This window comes from Mastacembelus armatus, chromosome 13 (assembly GCF_900324485.2).
Source record: "Mastacembelus armatus chromosome 13, fMasArm1.2, whole genome shotgun sequence".
Lineage (NCBI taxonomy): Eukaryota > Metazoa > Chordata > Actinopteri > Synbranchiformes > Mastacembelidae > Mastacembelus > Mastacembelus armatus.
The window spans coordinates 21,015,073-21,038,889 of NC_046645.1; the positions used below are offsets into that span (position 1 = coordinate 21,015,073).

At 37.7% G+C, this 23,817-nt stretch overlaps 1 protein-coding gene across 6 annotated transcripts in view; it reads right to left on the minus strand.

The window, feature by feature from the left end:
- The window catches only part of cadm2b (cell adhesion molecule 2b), a 124,983-nt gene that overhangs the window by 59,819 nt on the left and 41,347 nt on the right, over nt 1–23,817 (minus strand). Inside the window, exon 1 of one of the 6 annotated variants that reach the window (XM_026299096.1) lies at nt 14,336–14,396. The exons of the other annotated variants lie outside the window; for them this stretch is intronic. The gene's annotated coding sequence lies outside the window, so the exon portion shown is untranslated. Of the gene's footprint in view, nt 1–14,335; nt 14,397–23,817 lie in introns of those variants that run through there. 6 annotated transcript variants of the gene reach the window in all.

Below are 23,817 nucleotides of genomic sequence, written 5' to 3' on the forward strand. Positions count from 1 at the left end.
AGAAATGGAAAATATTTTACAAAAACATTTTTTGTATATACAAACCTAATCAGAAATGTGACAACTAATTTCAGCTGTTAAATAAATGTCTTAAAAATATTTCTGTCTTCAATATAGTGGAGATGGTGGCATAGTAAACTACAAATACGTCAAAATTGTACCTGTGTAAATTTTGCCAATGTCTAACACTATTTATAATTACTACTCATAATGTAAATGACAAAATAGTGGTAGACAGCATTAAATAAATTACAGTACAGAGGCAAACATAACCTCTAAAAAGCATGAGAAATATACATTTAAAACAGTGAAACTCTGAAAGTGAGGTTTTTGAATTGACATTACAGGATTGTGATTGCTTCAGCAATTTACTCCAAGACCTGATGTGAAATGTCTGATAGTCTTTCACAGAGCTTACTGACTCTACAAAATACTTGTATGCTGAAAACCTGCACATTGTACAGTCAATGAATTTGAACACACAGACCAGGGAAGCCAGACTGAGATGGTTTGGACATGTTCAGAGGAGGGACAGTGAATACATTGGTAAAAGGATGCTGAGGTTAGAGCTGCCAGGAAGGAGGCCTAGAGGAAGACCAAAGAGGAGGTTCTTGGATGTAGTGAAGGAGGACATGAGGATAGTTGGTGTGGGTGAGGAGGATACAGAGGATAGGGTTAAATGGAGGCAGATCATTCGCTGTGACGACCACTGAAGGGAGCAGCCGAAAGGAAAAGAAGAAGAAGACCAATGTACATCATGACATCTACAATGTGTGACATCCACTGGAACACCTCCCTATACTCATATCCTCTAAATGCGTCAAGAATATCCAAAGACTCACACACACTATGCTATTTTCTATTGTATGAGGGAAAGAACAAACACTTAAATTAACTGGCCTAGTGACGCAGTCAGGGATAAGCTGACACTCAAGAATTATTATCATTATACTGCTCTGTTAAAAATGGGCATCAGATTATCAATGATGAGAGTGAATACTAACAAATCTCCCTGAAGCCAAGTAGCTTGAAGAAAGGAAGATGGCAGCTGTTGCCCTATAAATATGATCATGTTTCTGCTCCAGGAGAGGCCCAAGAGGCTTCCAGAAAGAGCAACCAGAGCTGCCCAATATGCTGGCATTGTGTATCAGTGTTCAGCTGCACCAAATTAAATCTTCCCTTCTTTCTACTTTGACCTTAGAGTTAAACATCATTCTCAATCCCAAATGGATCTGTTAACTGATTTTGCAAGGGATTAGATATCTATAAATGGTAGAACTCTTGTTTTTTATTTTTTCAAAAGTATAGCAATGCTATTTAGATTTGATGCATCCATCAAAATCATTTTCTCTCCTTCTACTCTTTTATGCTAAACGCAGAGGTTATGTCCCCAACTAGGGAAGACAGTCTGTAAAGACTACGTGCAACAAAAAAAACAAAATGACATAAACATACTGAACTCAGTGTATAGTGAATACTGCTATTAATTTAAGAAAGAAAAAACAGAAAAGTGCTGTGATGCGTTTTGGCTTTCAACAGAACCCTGCAAACACACAATTTGATATCAAAGAAAGTGAATGAGCTTGCCCACTTAAAAAGACATCAGTAAACCAACAGTCTGCACCGAGATGCTAAAGGCTATTAAAGAAAGCCACACATTTCACTCATTTTGAATTACACACAATACATCACTGACAGACTGACCATAAAAGAAAAATAGGTATTTTGTCTGTGTAGCACATCCTCAGGGTAAACTCTATATCACATTAGAACCACTGGCCATTCTATAATAATGTCCATTGCCCAGTGTTGGTCTGTGGTGCCATGGGGTCTGCACATTGTGATCTGTGGCTCCGTGACGAAATCCTAACAGCCGAGGGCGTTATTTCATGCTGTTCCACAGACCCATAGCCTGACTCATGCTTGCTGATATATATCTAGCCCTGGGGATGATGTTCAGTTTAATTATGAATACATAGGACATCAGTCAAAGTTAATGTTGTTCTTGTTTTACACAGTCATCCATACAAGCTGCCTTTGCCATGCCACGAACATCCCAAAGAGATTTGAGGAGTGGCAGAGAATCTTAGGGCCAGGAAATGAGCAAAGAAGCCAGGTGAATCTTTGAATAATTGATACGATCTGATTTTTAAACCAGGGCATGTCTCCAGTTGCTTTCATCTAATCATCATTTCATGGAGAAGACATCCCAGCTTTGTTACAGCAATGGTTAATATCTACTGGATTTTCCTCTGACAATACTTGGGAAACCTTTCTGTTGGGTTAGGGATCTCAAGGTGGTTCTCATACAGCAGCCGTGACAAATACTGTACTTAGCCCATCTATCCTTACAGTCGCTTCTAGCTACTCTCATTCCTCCCTTGGTAGAGCTGAAGGCAATAGGGCCATTACCTTCAGCTCTGTGGACCTTTTCTTCCTCATACAACCATACACTCAGATATGCTGATGCTCCTTATGAAGGCTCTTTCTTATGGCAAGAATATTAAAAATGCGACTGGTGGTGGCCACTTGGGAAGATCATCTTTATTGTGTAGGGATGTCAGCAGACACTGAGCTGATGTGCAGGTACTACTCTCTCCCAATGCTGACAGGATTGGTTTCGCTCTGCAGAGAACATGTAATGTAATTGTACATTTTGAAATTACACTGTTTCAATCATCTAATACAGTTACATCTAAAAATGTGTATTTAATTTATCTTGTCCTTTGTTCGAACAAAGTATGTGGCCAGTGTTTCATAGATGCTCACATTTCTTTGTGAAATAACAAGCAGTGTAGATTAATTGCAACAGTTCCAGTAACAGACTAGAAGTGATTTCTCCAAAAATATGCTGCTAATGACTGGGTGTCACCCTCTCTGTGTCTATATGTATGCGCCTATGTGTGCGTGCCAGATTGTAACCAGTCAGTCTAATGTGATAAAAGAACACGGAGATGCACAGATGGCTAAGGTCATTACTTGATTGATTTGCATTGTGATTGTTCTTAAAAATGGACCATTACACTGAATTTGTAGCGCAATAAGGTAAGAAAGCTTTCTCCAAGAGGAGGTAATGACTACCTTTTTATCTCTGCACTGACATATTCCCCAATTACCTCCACGATTTCCAAACGGATGATGAAGACTGTCAGGAATGAAAATGCAAAGTAACTCCAACATCGAAACCAACACATGTTCTCCACTGCTGGAGCCAGAGACTCTTGGCTCTGAGTGAGAGCTTCCCAGCCAGCTCTTCTTGGCACTGCTGGCTCTCTGTCCTGGGCATACTGATTCTCATATCAGGGTTCATTTACATAATCCTGCCTGCGATTGGTCTCAGTTTAATGAAGGGTGGTAATGCATTTCTATAACAATGTTTCTCTCCTCAACATGCCAACATAAACAGAACAGTGTGATGACATCTGGTGAAGCACTTGCCGACTCTATAATCATAAAGAAGAAAAGCCAGTAATCGTTCAGCAGTGTGTGTCAAGGCTACAGCATTTTCAGAAACAAAAGGAACTGTCAAACTTTTTCTGGATGTGTGCTGCTGGCTTCTAGTGTGGCAAACTGTGACAAGTGAACAGATCCAACATGCAGTAATGGCCACCAACAAAAATTCCTTCTTTCTTGTATCTATGCTGACGCTTACATCCACACAGTGCTGTGACTTGCAGTGCAGCCTGCTCTCTAACCCTCTCAAATATTGTAGATTGGAGAAAAAAATAAATGATTATTTTCAAATCTTTCAAAATACAACTCTATGTGTCAGGTCATTACTGTTTATGCTAGTGCCTGAACAGGGAACAAAATGTAACTTTTTACATTATCCCTGAAACAGCTACAATAATTTAATATCATTATGTGCTAAAAGACACGTTTTAGAGAGGCTATAAGAACCGCTACCAAACTATTTGACAGCTTCACACTTATAAGAATCAAAATGAGTCTGAAAACACTGAAGCAACTACACCAATGGCATTTAACTTTGACAAAACCTCAGTTATTACATCTAAACATATGGCACCTTACGTAGATTCTGAGCCCCTGGTGGGAAGTTGTTCTCACACCTCCAAGCTCCCAAAGTAGTTTTTTTTCTCAAACAATGCAGCCACACTGGGGAGATTAAGTAAATAGGCTGCCACAGTGCATGATGCTTCATTAGACCTAGCAAGGAGGGATGTCTATGCCCGAAGCAATCTGGGACCCAGTGAAGTGTCAAAGAACCTCTAATGCAATCCTGCATCCTACTCATTACTGGCCACTGTATTGACTGTATTTAAGGAGGGCCAGAATAATTATTCAAAGGATCACATCAATTCTTCACATAATGCCTTCTCTCAAGATGTAATCACAGCATGCTTAATGTATTTAATGGTGCTAGGGTCAGCAGTGCATAAAACCAAACATGTTAATGAATTAAGGAACTTATGACTCCTAAACAACTCCTATAACCAGTGCTGCTGTGATGAGATGATAAAATCCTAGGAAAAAGCTTTTCAGAGTGATAATTACAGTGAACTGGTAGTTCTGTCAGTCAAACTGCAGGTCTGCCACCAATACCATCTCTGTTAGACTTACAGGGGTACAGCACGTCAAATTAATATTATTCTATAAAATTATACATACTGTATTCCTCGTCTTTATAATGTTCTTGTGAAACATTCTGATCCTACAACATACAATTACTGTGGCTCCTAGCATGGGAAAATGACTTTCAATGGCAAATGGTTAATTTGAGAAATTTAGGGGGTATCCCTGGCACAATCTGTGACTCCAAATAACCTTCCACCACCACTAGTGATACTGTGGCTGAAATTAGAAAAGGTGTAGCAAATGTGTTGAATGAATTACCTTCACCTTACCAGAATTTCCCCCTGGGGATGAATAAAGTTTATCTTATCTTAACGTATCTTATTAAGAAATATTTCTAGACCTGATTTTGTAAACATGATATTTACACCTCTGTTTATGTTGCCTACCATTTTCTTTCCTGTCTGGTGTACTTCTGCATTTCTTGGTATACTGCAGCCATAAAATGTTGATCAGTGGAATAATGCAAAGTTATTGATAGAAATATGTAACATATGTAACCATATGCAGGCACAAGACAAACAAAATGATAAACTGATACTCAAAATATTGATATTCCATTCCACAAATAGATTAACAATGTTTACTTAAATGTTATCGTAATCAAAATTAATTAATTGTAAGGCCATTCTCAGTGAAAGTACTGCATATATGCTAGTTGTTATTGGATGCAAGTTCAGTTTCACATATTTTACACCAGTGCAGTTGTCTCTGTGGCCATTTTTAGCACAATGATTAGTATTTTGAATGATTAGTACTTTTCAAGGAATACACATAACCATAATCATGACATGCTACCCTTATTTGTTGACCTGAACTGTCAGTAGGCATAAATGCAGAAAAAAGTTTAAGAACCAATACTGTACTGAAATTCACATACAAACATTCAGTCTTGATTATGGTGATATAATGTAAATTCATGCAGCAGCAGAAACAGTGTGGTTCTACCACAGAAGTATGCAGTATCAGTATATTCTTGACAGTTGGGAAATCCCTTCATTTTTTATGCACAGCTGGTACACAATGTACAGGAAAAGCTGAAATTCAGATTTCTCATTGCATGAGTTTATAACTACACTTTTAAATATGCATGATTGCTATTGTTGAAATGTCAGGTATTCAAAAAATTAAATAATTTATGTTTAATTATGTTCAACTGTGAAATATAATAACATTTTTATTTTGTTGTATTTGTTTTTATTCATCAGAGGCTGAAGATGAAATTCTAGACAATAAGAATGTGTCCTATGAATTGTGTAACTCTAAATAAATAAAACAAGATCAAGGTTTCCAGTGTTTCCCATGGGTGACTCACACTGAAATGCAAACAGTGGGACCAATCTTTTGGCCTCTTCGGGGTCCTGAGCTTTGAATTTTTTGGGCTTTATCAGCACTGTGTCAGTCATTTTCAAACAGCATTGAGCGAAGCAGATTAGCCTGGCTCTACAGCAGTGACACTGCTGACTCATTTGACTCACAGATGTATGCAAAATTATCTCTAATTTGTTCAGAATGCGCAAATAGAGGAAACATCCTCCAGCATTAGAGTGGAAGGAAGGTGTTGTTCCAGGATTGCTCTGTTTTTCACCTCTGGGATGTTTGTAGGACATGAAGGTCACAGCACACGAGGCTCAATGTGGGCCAGCTCTCGCCGGCAAGGCAGGTTGGAGGGGCTGAGCTCCATCTCCAGGAGGGCAACAGAGTGCCACTGTCATGGGGAGTATACACCCTCTCTGCCACTGAGAGCGGTCAAGTGGAAGGGGCCAGCCCTTAAGCAGGCACACTTGTGCTTGTGTGTATGTGTGTGTGTGCCTATGTATGCAGAGGGAGCAATCTGGAGTGTGCTGGAGGCTATGGCCTCTTTGACGTGATAGATTCCCTTTGCAGCCTGCAAAGCCAGGAGGGAGCCAGTCAACATCCTGCCACATGCCCTGCTGTTTATCTTCCAAAATCTGGTGGCAGGTTTCATCCTCTGGGCCTACCCCAGCCGCTCTCTCCTCTCACCGTAATCACCATAACTTATGGTGACATAAATGACCATGCGCTTTCTAATGTTTTGCTAGACTGAAACCCTAGTACACAAAAACTGATGTTTTCCCCACATGGATTTTCTAGAACACAGCAACCTAAAAGTGTCATTTATGGGTATGCAAATGTTCACTCTGCTTTAACAGATTCAAGCTGAATCGGGTTTACCCAGAAAAACAAGGTAGATAGCTTAGAGCTCTGAGATCATAGGCTCTTACTGAAGAGAGAGAGAGCTGGGAGGGAAAAAATTCAATTCCAAATCTGCAGCTTCAAAAGTGGATGGAAGCTGAATGCAAATAAAGTTCTGTTTCTCTGTGTTGTGATTTATCACTGTGCTGAGCTGTAGTACCGGGGCAGGAAGTGTATTGAACGGAATGACTCTCCACACATATTGGAAAAGCAACTCAACAACAAAGCACAGGGAAAATAGAGCCAGACAGATGGATGACCTTCAGTCCTCCTTGATGGGAATAGGTAGAGAAATTTGTTTAGAGAGCAAATCGTTCACTCGAGTAAAATAATTGTCTTGAAAGCCCATCTATACTTCAAAAAAAAAAAAAAAAAAAAAAAATCATTGAACATGAGTCACTTTTGTGAAGTCAAAAAAAAAAAAAGAGGTTAGGTGATGAAGGTAATGAATGATAGACCACATAAATGAAGCAAGAAATATATGTTTATACCATTTTTTGTACTAAGCCAAAATGACATGCTTTTATATTTTCAGAAAATATTGGATAAAATATTCACAACAAACTCTATATCATTCTGAGGATGAAAAGCTTTATCAAAAGCCACATTACGGATGCACCATGAACAAATATTAGCACAGCATTTGACATTTGTCTGTGGCACAGTGACATTGCAGCACTCATACCCATACCATCACTGGTTAACGAGCCTGTTGTGCACAGCAGCTGTGTATGCAGACTTCTGTTTCAGCTAAACTGACAGATTTCTCTTCAAATGCTTCTTTTAAACCCTTTTTGCTTTTTTCTACATATACAAAACCTAACTATGGTTTATTTAGCCATCATTAATCAAAATTGTGAAATGCACGAGGAATTGGAACTTTTCTGTTTAATCCATTATTTTTGCTGGTTTGTTTATGAACCTCTGGGAGACAAAAGATTGTTAAAAAAAAAACAAACAAAAAAAAAAAAAAACAGCAAAACAGCTGTCAAACAACAATCAAACAACATAACTGTAACAAACAGCAAGTCTGGTCTAGACTTCCTGCTTTACTGTACTCTGATCCTCCCATTTGTGCCTGTTTGGAAAATCCAGTAAACAGGGTTGATTGAATAGGGGCCTTGTGTTTTCCATCTATCTTCCCTCCATATAATTCTCAGGTGATGAGTCATGTCACCATTGTTCTGCCATGGGTGAGCCTCAATCTCCAAGCCCAGTGACTGTACCAGAGAGCAATCCTTCAAAGCAGCCCTGGCATCAATCTTGCCTGGAAGCTGTTGGCGATGAAGCTGGACTGCCTTGAAAAGTTCTCTGGCTGACAGCTTCCATGATCAGCCGTCACAGCTGGCTGTCTGATTCATACCTGAATGCCACAGCAGGAGAGATACAGAGATAGGTCACCCTTCTGCTCTGCTGCCATGTTGAGTGTTCACTATGGAGGCAAGTGCTCTCAATTCCCCTTCAAAATGCTCCCTTAGTTACATAAATAAAGAATGGAGAAACCTGTTGAACATGGGAACTAACTTGGAGCAAATCTAAGCCAATAATGGAACGTCTTTCTTACTTCAAGATCCATCAACTTCAAAAAAGCTAAGCTCATTCAAGCATGTTTTTTTTTTTTTACAATAAATGTTGTACATGATGAATAAAAGCAACATTTAAAGGGTCAGTTCTAGCGGGTCCTCCAACCCAAACAACCATATATAATATGTACCAAGCTTATATCCTGAAGCTGCAAACCCAGTACAAAGGACAGCACTCAATTGTTGCGTGTACTAAACTTTACTTTAAAAAAAAAAAAAAAAAAAGTATAGTAGTATATCTTTCACCTAACCATGTTTCAAGATGCTATGATAAAATAGCAGTTTGTTTCTTGAGAACTTGTTTCTTCAGAGCTGAACTGACCCTTTAACGTGTCAGTGTTGAATGACTTTGGAATAGACCATAGATTTGTTTTCACTGGAAACTATAACATCACAATGGACAATGGAGATTAGTAGATTAGTCTTTAAATTAGCAAATGTGGAGATCAAACAAACATATTTACACAATGTTGTATATAATGTGAGATGAAATATACGTATGATGCAAATCCCACAATAATAATGATGATTGTGCTCTCTGGCATTTGCATCGTTGATTTCAGACAGTGTGGCCTGCTAATCAATGTCTTAAAGAAAGGAATCCCAAATAGCTGCAAAGTCCTTGGATAACTACCGTGCAAATACACATTATTAAGGCAATTTGTGTTATGGGACAGTAAAAATAGTACTTACTGAAACTTTAACATTCTAAAACAGTGATGGTGGCAGAAGAAGCTGATGGCGTTGACTGCAATATTTTATTAATTTGTGAAGTAATGTTGAAAACTTTGTTCTCACCCTTTTGAGAGACAAGGCAGAGCTCATAGCTCCTAATCATTTACTAATCTGGGAAAAAGACTGTTGTTCACTCTGAACATTCCCTCACAGGTGTGCTCTATTTCTCTTCAATACATACAAAGTCTTTAATGGTGAAAATCTTCTTCATGATCATGTTAAAGCTCCATTACCTCAGTTATCAGCTCTTAGTGGAGTTCAGCATGAAAGCAATGCTGCCCTTGGAGGGCAGCTCTTTTCCTCTCTTGGAAAATTACTGTAACTAACAAGAGACAGGCATGTGACCTATTGTGACCTGCTTACACACCGTACACCAAGATTTTCTTAATCTGGCAATTACCTTGTTTAGATAATTATTGTTCTTTTTTATTATTTAGTTCACATTTGTTTAAACTCCAATACAAAGTGTATATATTTTATTTTTAGGTGACTAGAATAGCTTTGGAAACTGCATAATAATGAATTATTCTTTGGCCCACTTTCATTATTTGGTTTGATGTTTGAGGAGCCAACATTTGGCCACGATATACATGACCAATAATTACCCTTCCTCCTCTGTGCTGTCATGCTGCAGACACTTACTGCCTCCTTCCCGGAGGAAAGGAAAAAAATCACTTGCTTTTGCTCATATCTGAACACTACATTTACATAGACCAGCAAGTAAAACCAGAAGAAAAGAAATACTTTTAACTTCCTGAGATTAACTTGTACTAGATGAGAATCTGAAGTGGAAATGGTCATTAAATGTCTGCTGTAATACTTGTTCTGTCCATAACGGAAAGTTATTTAGTTTCTGCACCCCCCCCCCAGGACATAATATTGGTAACATGTTATCCTGCATAAACCAATATTGTTTGCTTGTAAATGATAGCACAGATTTGCTGCAGACAAAATAGATTTAAGTCTTAGAGTAAAGAAATCAAAACCATGACAAGCTTATAAAGCAGCTTTCTTGTGTCTTCAAGCTATTATGCATTCTTTTGCCAGCACTGCAGAGGGGAATTGTGCTCTAATTAAACTCACCTCCAAATATCCTTGCCGACACCTCCAGAATACTCAAAAGCTTTTAAAATGTGGCTGAGATGGGAATTTGTTATGCATGTACGCAGCAGTGCTAATAAATTCCCTGTTTAGACTTCAGCCAAGATTAGTGTTGCAACCTGCAGAACACATCTCTGAGTCACAGAGGTCACTATTCAAATTCTTTGACACATGAAAGTCTCCTGTGATTGAACCGGTCCTCAGAGGTAATGCCAGCTGCTGGAGTAAGGCTGTGTGAACTGTTAACTACTGATTGCTGCTGCAAACATCTGTGTGGATAAAAAGCTTTGCTACAATTCAGCATTATCAAAGCCAAGAAAATAAAACTCAATGATGAAGCAGCAATGAATCCAGTGGCAAAAAAAGCATGTCTCACACACAAGGCTGCAACAAACACTGGACAAGATAAACCCCCTAACTAAGTAAAGCAGATCTTACTTAGAAAATGGTTTATTATTGTTATTAATATAATTATTATTTCGCAAATGTGTCATTGAATTAATAGGAATTGGTTGTCTAATTTAAAGGCTCAATCAACCCAACATTATGTGTGCACTGCTGCTCTGTAAAGAGAAAATACAGGACCTTTGAACTAATTTTAAACAGTTGAATAAACACACTCCTGGCAGTGAGGAGAGCAGTGTGTTTGTTAACAGCTCCATCCCCACACAAAGAAAGGAACAAAGCTCCTCTGTGATAAAAGCTTATTAGCTACCTGTGAGAATTAAATCTGATCACTCTGGGCTGTTGTAGCAACAGTAAATAGGTGTGTTTCTACTTTCCTTTCTGCTTTGTAAGTCGCATGCATTTTGATTCCATTACAAGCCCACATAAAATCTCTGCCTGGCTCCAATTTTTATGCCCCATGAAATGACATTGCCGTCACCTTTAGAGATATACCTTCAAACATGACTGCTAATCTACTGCATTTGCTAAGTGCTTGAGGGAACAGGGTGAGTTATTAAGATTGAAAGTAAAGACATCCTAAATGATTAAACATATAATTAACAGTTCCTGCATGAAGGGCATGGCATGTCAAATTCTCAAGGGATCCCTGATCGGCCAACTAAAATCTTTCACAAGTAATTCTTCTGCTAAAAAAAAAACAACATCAGCTCAGTCACATAGACGTAGCCACTGAGCCTGAAGCAAATGAAAACTTCTCCCATCTTTTAAAATGTGTCTGCTGTTATTCGTGTGGTTACACAACCCAAATATTCCTGGAATCCAACATGAAATCATTTTACTGGAATAGCCTTCCAAGATATTTTGAAACAGCACCTGAGCTACATCTGGGCTTTGTACAATCGCCAATCTGACAGAAAGGCCAAAGTAATGTTTCACACAAAAATCTATGTCCTGCATCTTTCCATCTATCCAGAACAAGTTCAACAATTACATCTCTTTGAGGAGAGATAATTATTCACCAATGTGCCAAGTGAACAATTTTGTTTGTTTGACAACAAAGTGTAAACCACAAGTCTTGCGTGACAATCCAGAAAATCAAGCTGAGCTTTGGCCACTGCCCCAGAACAAGCATCTGTCAAAACAAATGGATCTTGTTTTCAAAATATATAAATAAAAAAACTACTTATGATCCATGGATGAAATGGAAAATCACAACATTGACAAAGAACTGTGTGACAATCATCGTATTTAGGCAAAGAGAAAAAAAAAAAAAAGCAAATGAAATAAATGCAGTATTCCAAACTGAAAGATTATATTATGAAAAAAGTAACAGTAAAGAAACAACAACTATTAATACTGAATTAAGAAAGTATGTAACTTTAACAATCAACTTTAACTTTAACTTTATTTTGTGTGGATAATAAATCCCTGTCCATAGGTAACAAGAAATTTGAATCTACAAAGAGGACTTGTGTCATACTGGAGAAGGGATTTACTGTTTAGAAAAGAATGACTGAACCAAATCAAATGAACCCTGGATTTTAGTATTTTTTGTACTGAGATGTTTTATTTCAAACAAACGTCAGATTTGACATATTATCCGACAGCTGAAGTACAATAAAGGACAGACAAATTCCCAGAAGCTTACTTGATAATATGTGGATTGACATCAACATTGGCTAATGGGATTGAAAAGAAAGTCTCACCATTCACTGTGAGGATGATGCATCACATATAAAAGGTGCTCCAGTCAATACCACATAGCTGGTTCAATCAGATGTGAAAATGAACAATATAAAATAAATAATTCATTCAACCCCTTATTGTTATTCAGGGTCGCAGAAACAGTCCCAGCACACACTGAGGAAAAGGTGGGCCAGCACAACGGATGGCTCAACAGTTAATCATAGGGCTACAACAGACAATCATTCACACTTACATTTATGCCTAAGGGTGATAAATGTGACTTGCATCTTTGATATATGAGTGAAATACCATCATTTGATATTACCTTGTCTGTAACTGGCAAGTCATGTGTGAGAAAAATACTATAAAACAACAACTGTATTTTAATTAAAGATGTCACTGGTACAGATGTATTTGTAGCTCACATGCATTTTCCTAGTAACCACAGATCTTATGCCCAATTTTCCACGGTTCACGTGGTCACATTTCTGACCTTTACTTTATGTCTAGTTATTCTCTTCCACTGCAGAAATATTTAACAGCTAAGATACAAAACAACCTTTTAATTTGTCATAATTATTTGCCTGCTCTTCTTTCTTTGCTCTTACAAAGACACCAAGAGGCAACAACAAAAGCAGCCAGAGGGGCACAATAAAACCATCTCACAATGGCCACTTCAACTGGAAATGACACCTACTCTGTGAATATCCAGGGTGCCTGCAAGGCCCAATAATGCCTCTTCACAAATGCTTCACAAATGTAGTCGCCATTTCCCCAGTTAAACACAATTCATTCATAACTAACAGTAGGCCGCATGTGGTGATGTCAAACAAGGCTGTGGGTGGTTGTTAGGTGAGTGTAAAGATGTGTACAGTAATTCCCACAGTACCCTGTGCTCATAAAGGCGACAGATAGCCACTGTCAGTCAGCAGCACAGTCATTGTGTGCTGCCAGTTTATTAGCCAGAATCACACACACACTTTCTCTTCCTCACTGTTTACTTTTTTACAGTTATGTGCATTCTTAAGATTTACTGAAGAGATGCATACTGCAGCACCTCTAGTGTTATAGTTGGACAACTGCAGCTGAATTACAGCTGACCTCATTCAGATGACAGCCAACAGGAAATCACTTGCTAAACGTGGAAAAGTTCCACCTTTTTACTTTTGTCTCTGTTTGAGAAGAAATGTTATTGTTTAAATAGAAATAAAGAATGTAAAATTAAAAAAATAAAAAATTTAAAATAGATATTCAAGTATGATCTCTCTAGCAAAGATAAAGGGGTCACTGAAACACAGCAAGCCAAGTCCTCCCTCCTCCTGTACATTTCAATAAAAGAAAGAAAAAGAACAGCGTGTCCTGGTTATCTACTGGTCCAAGACGCATAACAGGCAACTGCAGCTTGTCCTGTTTGTATCCAGCCAGGAACTTGTGTCATGTTCACCCCTGTCTCTCTCCATGTTTCTAGTCTGCAACAGTGCAAACAAAAAACTACAAAAGGACAAAGGTAATATTTTTGGGTCATTTGTCTCTGATGCTTCTCAAGTTTCTCTAATGATACTCTGACATTCCTATAACATGTAGATTGTAATGCAATGCTATAAAAGTAGAAAACTTTTCAACCTCCAGTCACTTCCACCTCACACTGGAGGTAATATAAACTAACTAGGATGCTGCTGATTTACAGATGTAGACAAAAACCTTTGCCATTCCTTGTTTTTTGCTCATCAAAAACTGACTTCACAAATACAAGGCAATCAAATTTCTTTCTGTTTCTAAGTTGATTGTTATGTTCACCAATCACAAGTAGACCTCTGCTCTGCCTTCGGCCCATATTCATCACCAGCTGAGCCCAGTGTGTTGTGGCAGCATGTTTCATCAGCCACTGTATTCTGTCTCCCACGGTGTGTACACTGTACTTCTTGAATCAATGGAGCAGCTTGTTGAAACAGACTGAATTTCAGTAAATAAAAGCTAATCAGTTGTATCTCAAAACAAATGATCCATGTTACCTCACCAGATGAGCAGAACTTCTTGATGGCACCCATGGGGGCTGGAGAAGACTCCTTTTTGAAATCACTTAAAAAAGAGAATGGAGGTTAACTGAGCAGGTTATCGCCTCTTAATCTGTCTTTCTATTTTCAAATATATCAGAACATTTGAGGGAAAAGGCTTATTTTGGAGCCTTTTATCCTTGACTTTCTCTGAATTTGTCAAAAGGGTCAACAAAATAATTAGGACTCAGAATATTCGTCCTAAATAAGAATAATTTTATTCTATTTTTGAGTATTTGGTTTGACAGGGTGTGTCATTGCTCCTCTCCTAACTTGTCTGTTTAACTACAATCACTAAAAGCATGCAAGTATAATTACACTTAACAGAGAACTACAATGTATTTTTTTTCATTTGTGATGTGTGGTACAATGCTGTATTATAAAGCAAATGAGGTCATTTGCGCCATTGAAGACATTGTTTGGAGATTAAGTTGCTCTGACCCATCTGGCTAATGGCCTGGTAGGGTCTCAACTCCTATTAAAATATCTGCCACAGAGGACAAAGAAATATATTGAATCCTATTATTGTCCTAATCTAATTATTCAACATCAGTGGACTATCATTTCCCCATAGGCCATGGCAATTCAGTCATAATTGAATAAGGAATCCAAAAGGATTTTTAAACATACATCAGTTAAATGCTGATAAGTTGCACATGTGAGATGTGTTATTCTTTTTATTTATTTCATTTATTTGAGTATCATCTTTTAAACATAATGTGTGTGGCCATCAGACCATAAGCAACATACAGTGACCACAATGGATTTTTTTTTGTCTTCTCAAATGATAAACAGAAATATAAAACACTAGTCAGTCATTTTTTTTGACCACATCTTCACCAAAAAAGTGTAAATGGTCCTTTCCTAATGAACCCAAAGTAAAGTAAAAGTAATTAGGAAGATGAGAGTTATAAGACACAACTAATGAGATGCTTCATAAGTTCCTACCCATCTGCCATTTCATCGACCAATGGTTGGCGTAATCTTGGCGTATGACGCACATCCATCTGTCTGGTCTAAAAAGGATGGCAGTGATACTCCAGCCAGCTTTAGTGCCCTTGTAACTAAACTGCTAACCACTGGCACAAACAGATGCTTTCTCTGGCACATTTTGTAGACACTAGCAAAATATAGATACAAATAGATAGAGACAAATATACCAGCCTTACAGGCTGAACTCACTGCCTCTGTAATGTCATGTTGCCAAAGTTGGATAACTCATTACAAAGTATTAGGTGGTATTCTGTACAGTGATTTTATCCCTAAACTGTTTTATCAGCAGTCTGCCCAACAAATTGTACAGCTACATAAATAGAATTATAATCTGACAGATGCAAGAACTACAGAGTTGTTCTTAACAAGGTTAACAGTAGTGTAATGTTACAAGTGTGTACAAGTGACAAACAACAAAATATGCATTAATCCATTCTCATTGGAAGACATTTATGTCTTATAGTTTTATAGCACACTTTCTCTCATTTTTAAATCAAAATGTAGCTACAGAATATAAATGTTCTTCAAACTTCAATTAGCAGACGTAAATACATTATAAGTTTATTATATCAATTTGACCATTTTCATTACATCAAAACTGCATGACAAATAAAATATAGTATAATTACTCTGAATTTTTTCAGAAAATGGAAAATACTAACTACTACACATCTAAATTAACAATGTCTTTTCTTAGGCTGTGTCCACCTTTTATAGATAGATTTAAGTGCAATGTGTTCACTCTTCAATGAAATAAGAAGTCTTTGCAAGTGAGCATAAAGCAATTAATTTAACACAGTGGGAATACTGTGAATTAAAAAAACAAAACCAAGCAAACATGAAATATCCCTGATCACCAACATTATAATGAACCAATAAGAAACCTTTTAATGTACAAACAATTGCATCATGTTAAGCTGCAAATAAACACAAATTACATAAGTGCATCTTTCTCTAGATTCATCATGTAACAACTCCACTGCGCCATTGCTCAAATTTGAACTAACTATGTAAACAGTTAAGGCTGAAATAATCTACTGAAATGTAAACTGCTTCAATTAAAGGTAGTGTTTTGCTGGCTGTAATGTCCATTACAATTATACAGTATGTCATGATCTGAATGCGGATAAAATAATGCAGCCGCCTTCAAGAAGCTGTCTTTCCTAAATTTCATGAGATGTTATGCAGAGTTTTGTGAGAGCTCTTCAAATATGATTTTTGGTGATTATCAGGTCAAACTACACAGTTAATAGAGACAGAGCTTCCAGCTTCAACACAAATCTAAAGTTTGCTCAGTCTCCGTTTTTGTAATGGGGTCATTTATATAAGCCTCTCACAATCAGGTAAGACAGATATCATCTGCTGTCTGCCTCCACTAATATAAGTGTTACACTCTAATCAACCACAGCCATTTCTGCAAGAACATTACTATTGATGTTGAAAACAAGATATATGAAAAATGTGATCAAGTAAAACACTCGAAAAGGCTTTCTGAGATGTAATAGCTCTGCCAGTGCCCACATGACCTAACAACTGCTGATACAAAAACTACAGAAATCTAAATGAGGTTATTTAAAGTTGATAGACAAACAGAATGTTCAGCAACTGGAAACCAACAGCCATTTAAATTACAGGCCAGTTGTCCATCCATCTATCATCTACACCTGCTTATTTCTATTCAGGGTCACAGGGATCTGCTGGAGCCTATCCCAGCTCTCTTTGGGTGAAAGGCAGGGGTCCACCCTGGACAGGTCACCAGTCCATCACAGGGCCACATAGAGACAAACAACCTCACACACTCACACTCACTCCTATGGGCAATTTAGAGTCACCAATCAACCTGACATACATGTTTTTGGACTGTGGGAGGAAACCAGAGTACCTGGAGAAAACCCACACAAGCACAGGGAGAACATGCAGACTCCACACAGAAAGGCTCCTGTTTGCTCTCAAACTAGGAACCTTCTTGCTATGAGGCAACAGTGTTAACCACTAATCCTAATGACTAATTGTCATTTTATAATAAATTAGTTTGTAATAGACTGCTTTTTCAGCAAGCTTTTCATTTTATGACAACTTGATTATGTATTTACACAAAGATTGAGAGCTGAGTGCTCATGATTCTCATGGCTGTAATCTCACATTCAGAAAATTAACTTAATTTGGTCTGTGGAGTAATAAGAAATAGCCTTGAAATGGGACATCAAGGCCTGGATGCCAACTCTCCCCTCTCAATTATAAAGGCTAATATCTTTTCAAGAAAGACAAACAAGGCCACAAGCGGTGCTTAAGTCAAGCAACGGGAGGCCTTGCCAAGGGCAATGTGACTGCAGATAAACCCACAAGTCAACAGCAGATTTAATCTCTGCGTCCCACTTGGCACATAATGGGAGAGTTCAGGCAGATTTATCTTAGTAAGTCTACCTTCAGTCTATTTTTTATTCTCATTAAGTGAATGTGGCAGTGAAGAAAGTATGACAAGTTTTGTTTCCAGTGGGTGGTCATGACAAGCAAGCCCTTAATCCCAAAGCAACAAACAAACGTAATTAGAAAGAAAGGTAGCACGGTGGTGTACCTTCTGTTATGCCTGCAGAAATGCTTCAGTACCCTATAGTATAGTTACAGTAGAGTTTAGGCTTGTCCTCATCTGTGTTACCCACAGCATCATTCAGGCAATCTGATTCCCTCATTAATCATGCCTTCACACTGGCACCAATACACCCTTGAATCATCACCAACAGGATAAAGAATAATCCAGAAAAGTAATATTTCCATCCTCTTGCTAATTGCGCCTTTAACGGCATTTTGTAAATACTGAATGATTATTTTATTATCAGTCCTATTGTTTTTGCTATTATATTATGTAGTTGGCATAGGAGGTGGAATTAATGTGAAAACTGGCAGTACTAGCTTTGGTAATCCTTTGGGTTTTTTCTACCCTTTCCATTTAATCATAAAAAATATATATACATTCTCAAACCAGAGTTATCCTAGCTCACTTTATTGTCACTAAGTGAAGAATGGGTCAGATACCTGCTATCTGAGTTTGATTATTTGATTGTGGGGTCAGAGAGCATTATCGTGGAAAGCATATAAAGAAGGTCATCTGTGAACCCTGATAGAATATGAATGCTGAACCAGGCACAGTAAACCTCTTTCACTCATAATAAATGTCATTAGCAACTGTGCAGTGTGTTTGCCATATGTTGCTATCTATGGAGGCAAGCCCAGCTTGCTACCAGGATAGACTGACCTGTTCCATCAATTATAGCTCCTTGTTTCCTGGCCAACCACATACCAGGAAGTCCAATGTGAGCTTGGCTCTGCTGTGCTTTTGCCAACTAATATTTGTTAATAGCTTGAAATAAATGTTGAGAGACAATAGCAAAGCTGAGTCTTTTTTATGGTAAATACAGCCAACTGGATCAGAAAATAACATTCTCAATGTAGTCTGTCTAGATGGGACTGCAAACATTTGTACACAGTTTGCTTCATATAGAAAGCAATAATTTGCTTCACTATGTTGTTAATGATGTTACTAATGAAGTTTTGCTTTTTTTTTTTTTTGCTTGAGTGGGAAGCCAGTTACAACAGAAAACCATGAGAGCAGCATCTGCAATATTATACTGTCAAAAATGAAGATGGCAGTTTGACTGAACAATTAAGTGGTGATCCTCTGAAGATAAAAGATAATCAATAAAAACAGCTGTGATCTGAGAGTGTTTCCTCCTCCCATATACTTACACAAACACACAACTACACACACACTTACATAAACTCGAGACTTGGGCTTGACTTATCGCAACAAGCTACATAAACAGGTAAATTCCTGCCCTCCCTACCTACCACAGTCCTTGTTCGTATTCATCAACCTGCCAGTGGCCACGCCTGATTCCAGCTTCAGTGTTTGCTTAACTATGCAATCCTGAGGCTTAAACAAAATGGGCTGGGCAAGCTATGGGAAACACAAGTTGATAATATCTAATCCTCTGTGTGAAGGACATATTTGTCTTCCCACCAACATGTTTAATAAACTCACAGTAGCCTGCTAAAATCTCACTGCAGCACACCCATTCACAGGCTACTGCACAACATGCAGCTACTCGGCCATATAAACCTATGATAAATCATGTTAGAGACAATATACAATAAGAGGATTACCATATTTTTGCGAGAATAAATATAAGCTTGTGAGTATTTTGAATATGGGTTAGAAATTGTAATTTTGCCCTGTAAAATACAGAATGTGTATTAATCCCAAAGACAATATAATGCATTTGACACCATGTCGCAGTGAGTCAAATTCCCCTACCTTCAAGGTCAAATGTAAATCTTTATGTCGTTGTGCCCAAGTCTGAAAGTCATATCCTGATGATCCAGATAAGACTTCATACGTTTGTCACAGCATGAGCTGTATAGATGAGGAGGAACATGGTATTTCATTCTGGACCTGTGTCTTTACAAAGTAATCACAAAAGGAAAACTCTAAGGTCTTCTGGTTTGAAGGGAAAATTTAGGTGAACTCTTTACAAGCTGACAGTAAGTCTGGTGTTCTCACTACAGGTACAGTATGTTTTTGAAAATAAAAACTTTAACAAATGGTTTTGTGCCAGACCACTTGTTAAGTTGTGACTTTTCTGTTTTCATTTCAGTGTTTGTGTAGAATAATTATGCAAGCAGCCTAACACCCACTTTGCAAAAAGCCACATTAGAATCTCTGCATATGCAAGATCCACAGTGAGACACATCTGGTCTCCATCTCCTCTAAAACAATTTCACCCCAGGAGAATTGCCACCTTGCAATACTTGCATTATGCTAAACAGTCAAACCAATCAGGGCGATGCATGTACTGTATGCAAGTACCAGCTGCTGTAACAGAGATCACTCTTGATTTTCATATTCACATCTTTGTTTACCTGCTGAGGGCACTGGCTGCAGGATGGCACCTATGCTTAGCTTAAGTTGAGCGCAGACATTTCCCTGTGAAATATCATTCAAGGATTTCTTGACTTTCCAAAACAAAACATCTGAAGTCATTTAATAATTTAATGAATTTATGTTTTTTTAAACATTCATTCACAGACTTAAAATAATTCAGCTCTATGTAGCTGCATTTGTTATTTTAATTGATAGATATGGCTGTATAACTGCTATAGCTATCAATTAAACAAATAAAAGCATCTCTGAAGATTTGCTGTGAAAACTGAGTTAACTGAAAAGGTTTTTATCTTGGACTAGCTTTAAGCTGAGACTCCACCTGTACAGAGTGAGCATATCTGCCTTGCTCTAATATGAACAAATAGCAGCTTATTCAGCAGAATGTCTTAGTTTTCTGATTCTAAACTATTTCAACGACATTACTACCAAGACGATATTTAAGAAAGCTTTCCCCTTTATTTTGTATAATTATATCTGTTGAGGCAAGCATTGCATTGGAAATGCAGTGCAAATAGGTCTTTATATCCATCCATCCATCCATTTTCTATACCCGCTTACTCCTTAACTAGGGTCACAGGGATCTGCTGGGGCATAGGTCTTTATAGTGATAACCTAATTACACATCCATCCATTCATTTTCTATACCCGCTTATTCCGTAACCAGGGTCACAGGGATCTGCTGGGGCATAGGTCTTTATAGTGATAACCTAATTACACAATTTGTCCAAAAGAAGCATAATGAGCATAATAATGTCAGCAAAAACAAAGACTTTACCTGTAGTAATGAAGCAATTTAAGGTTTTATCAAATGGAACTACATGCATGTTGCCTAGTGTACGTTATATGTTTATATAACACTTATGATTTCTGTTTTCAGATCTATCCTTGATCATAAAATGCTGAAAAGGTGTGTGTCAGGTGTGATGGTACTTTTGTCCCGCTCTAATTTACAACACTGTCAGAATTTGTATTTTCACAGTACTGAATTGTTCAGTATGCATCCCAGGCCTCTGGCCATGGAGCCGTGGCAGAGCAGAGCCTTCACTATGCTCCAGACAACTGTTGTGAATGGATATTAAGCTAACAAACCAGCTTTATTATCAAGCTAAGTGCTACTAGATTACAAAGAAAACAGCTATTCCTAGGACTGTATCTTCCTACAAACAGTTTTAATTTAGGGCCCTTGTAATGTGCCAAGAAGTTTAGTAGTGTAAATGTGTGAAATAAAATTATCTTATTATCTTTCTCTCTGACATGTTTTTCCAACATAAACTACCATAGTGGTAAATTGTGCTACATTTTTCACATCCATGGATATTACAGAGTATTGACTGAAGAACACCACCCAGAGGGGTTTTAGAAGGCAGCCACACATGTAGGCTTCTCTCAGTCTCCCACTCTCTTAGGCCTAAACAAATGAATAACGAAACAACATCTATTTAGTATTAACAGTTTTTAGGTGATGGCTAACTCACAGTGTGACATAACATGACACCTAAGTAATGCTGACAGAACAGATTCTAAATGAGGTGCAGAACACAAGGTGCTCAACCGTAAGGTGAGCAATATACAGTATCTGCTCCAGGGAAGTGGAGGAGGGAAAATATTGACAAGCAAGCACCACTGGAGTGTGTCGAAGCAAACTGAGCAGCTCATAATATAATAGCAATTATCGCTCCGTCCCTGGCTTCATCAAGTAGCAGAAGAAAAATGTCGTCTGTTTCTGATTGTGACTTGAAACTTGAAGCAATTCAAATTTAGCAGCTCAGACTGCAAACCCTCCACACACACACACACACACACACACCCTCACACACACACACACACACACACACACACACACACACACACCCCTACAGAAGCCCACTACACTTTGTCTTATCTGATTTGCTTGAAAGGAGTCCAACGCAACTGAAAAAACTGGGGTGCAGGAACAGAGACACAAGAGTGTCATAAAAATGTGCTGTCAGGTTTGCAAACTATATCACCTGCAGCTGAAAAACGTGCTGAAACAATTATTTGACAAACAAAAATAATAAAATCAACAATTCTGATAAACCTGGGTGATTTATCATCCAAAAACACCAATCTTGATTATTATTTGTAAAGTGTGAGGATGGTCTGGTTTTCTGTCTTTGCAAATATTATCTTTATATTTAGTATAAATAAATACATTTAAAACATTTCATTTTTGACCTACAATAAGGCTCTGAGAACATGTGAATTTTATTTATTTATTTTAACTTTAAAATTTAAAGACATTTAGAATGTTATATATGCAGTATGTGTTGAATCTGAAAAACAATGAATTCCAGTTTGTCTTTGCTTGCAGCATGTTTGAAAACATAACCAAATAATGATAGTGGGCAGTGACCTTGACCAGCCATACTTTCCCATTTAAGTTGTGAATACCATAGAATAACAAGACAGTGAAAAGATGGAATGTCTTTTGAGGCCAGCTGCCTTAACAACTTACTACTATCAAGATTCCAAATTGAGGGGAAGCAGAGCAGCTTTGAGTGAAGTGCTAATTGCTTGTAATATCTTCACTGTGACTTTATTAACATGTTGTGTATGTACAGTATCTGTGTTTAATTGTGTCTCTGAAGGCAAACATGTGCTTTTCCAAGAGTATAGTCTGAGTTATATTAACTTTAGCCTTTATACTGCATATGCACATTTAAAAATATTAGTTGTTGCACTCTTTTAGACCATCAATGCCAGTAGCAAAAGGATTTCAGATTGTTTCTGCAATGCTGTACACAGTAAAAGAACAACTTCCCTTATAATGCTGCAGCTGAGTGTTTCAGATATACTGTATGTACAACTTCACCTTAAAACAAATTGGGGTGATGTTTCTTAAAACGCCAGTATTGCACTTTTGTTGTTTTCTGATTCCTCTACCTGCAATTCAGCACAGTCTTTGTGAGAAGTAGTGCTCCCATGCTCTTTCCAGGCCATGGGCTGTACAGTAATCAATGTTGATGAATGAGTAGGAAGGCTCTCTTTATTCAGCCCTCGCTGAATAGAAAGTTTCCATTATCTCTCACAATGTATTCACTCTATCAAAGTGACAGGGTTGAGGCAAGCCACACTCCATTGCCCTTACTGTGCCCATACCTACCTTCATCTGTCTACTGAAAAAAAAAAAAAAAAAAATACAGGGAAAGCCGGAAGAGAATTCTAAAATAACACAGACACAGACCTACAAAATCTATAAGACTTTACCTCTTGAGAGTCATCTATCAAAGCTGTAAGCGTACGATTACATGCGTGCATTGTGCAAAAATATCCACAGTAACTAGGAATAGTTCAAGAGAATAGAGGCTGGCATTTCTTTCTTTGAACCATGTGACAAAAAAGCTCATTTTAGTACATTAGAAAAAAATTAAAAAAGAGCAATTTACCAGTGTTTTGTTCAAGCAGATGCTACAGATTTTTTTAGCATATTTTTGCAATTGGACTGACTTGGCTAGACATCAACCTGACATTAGAAATTAATTAAACG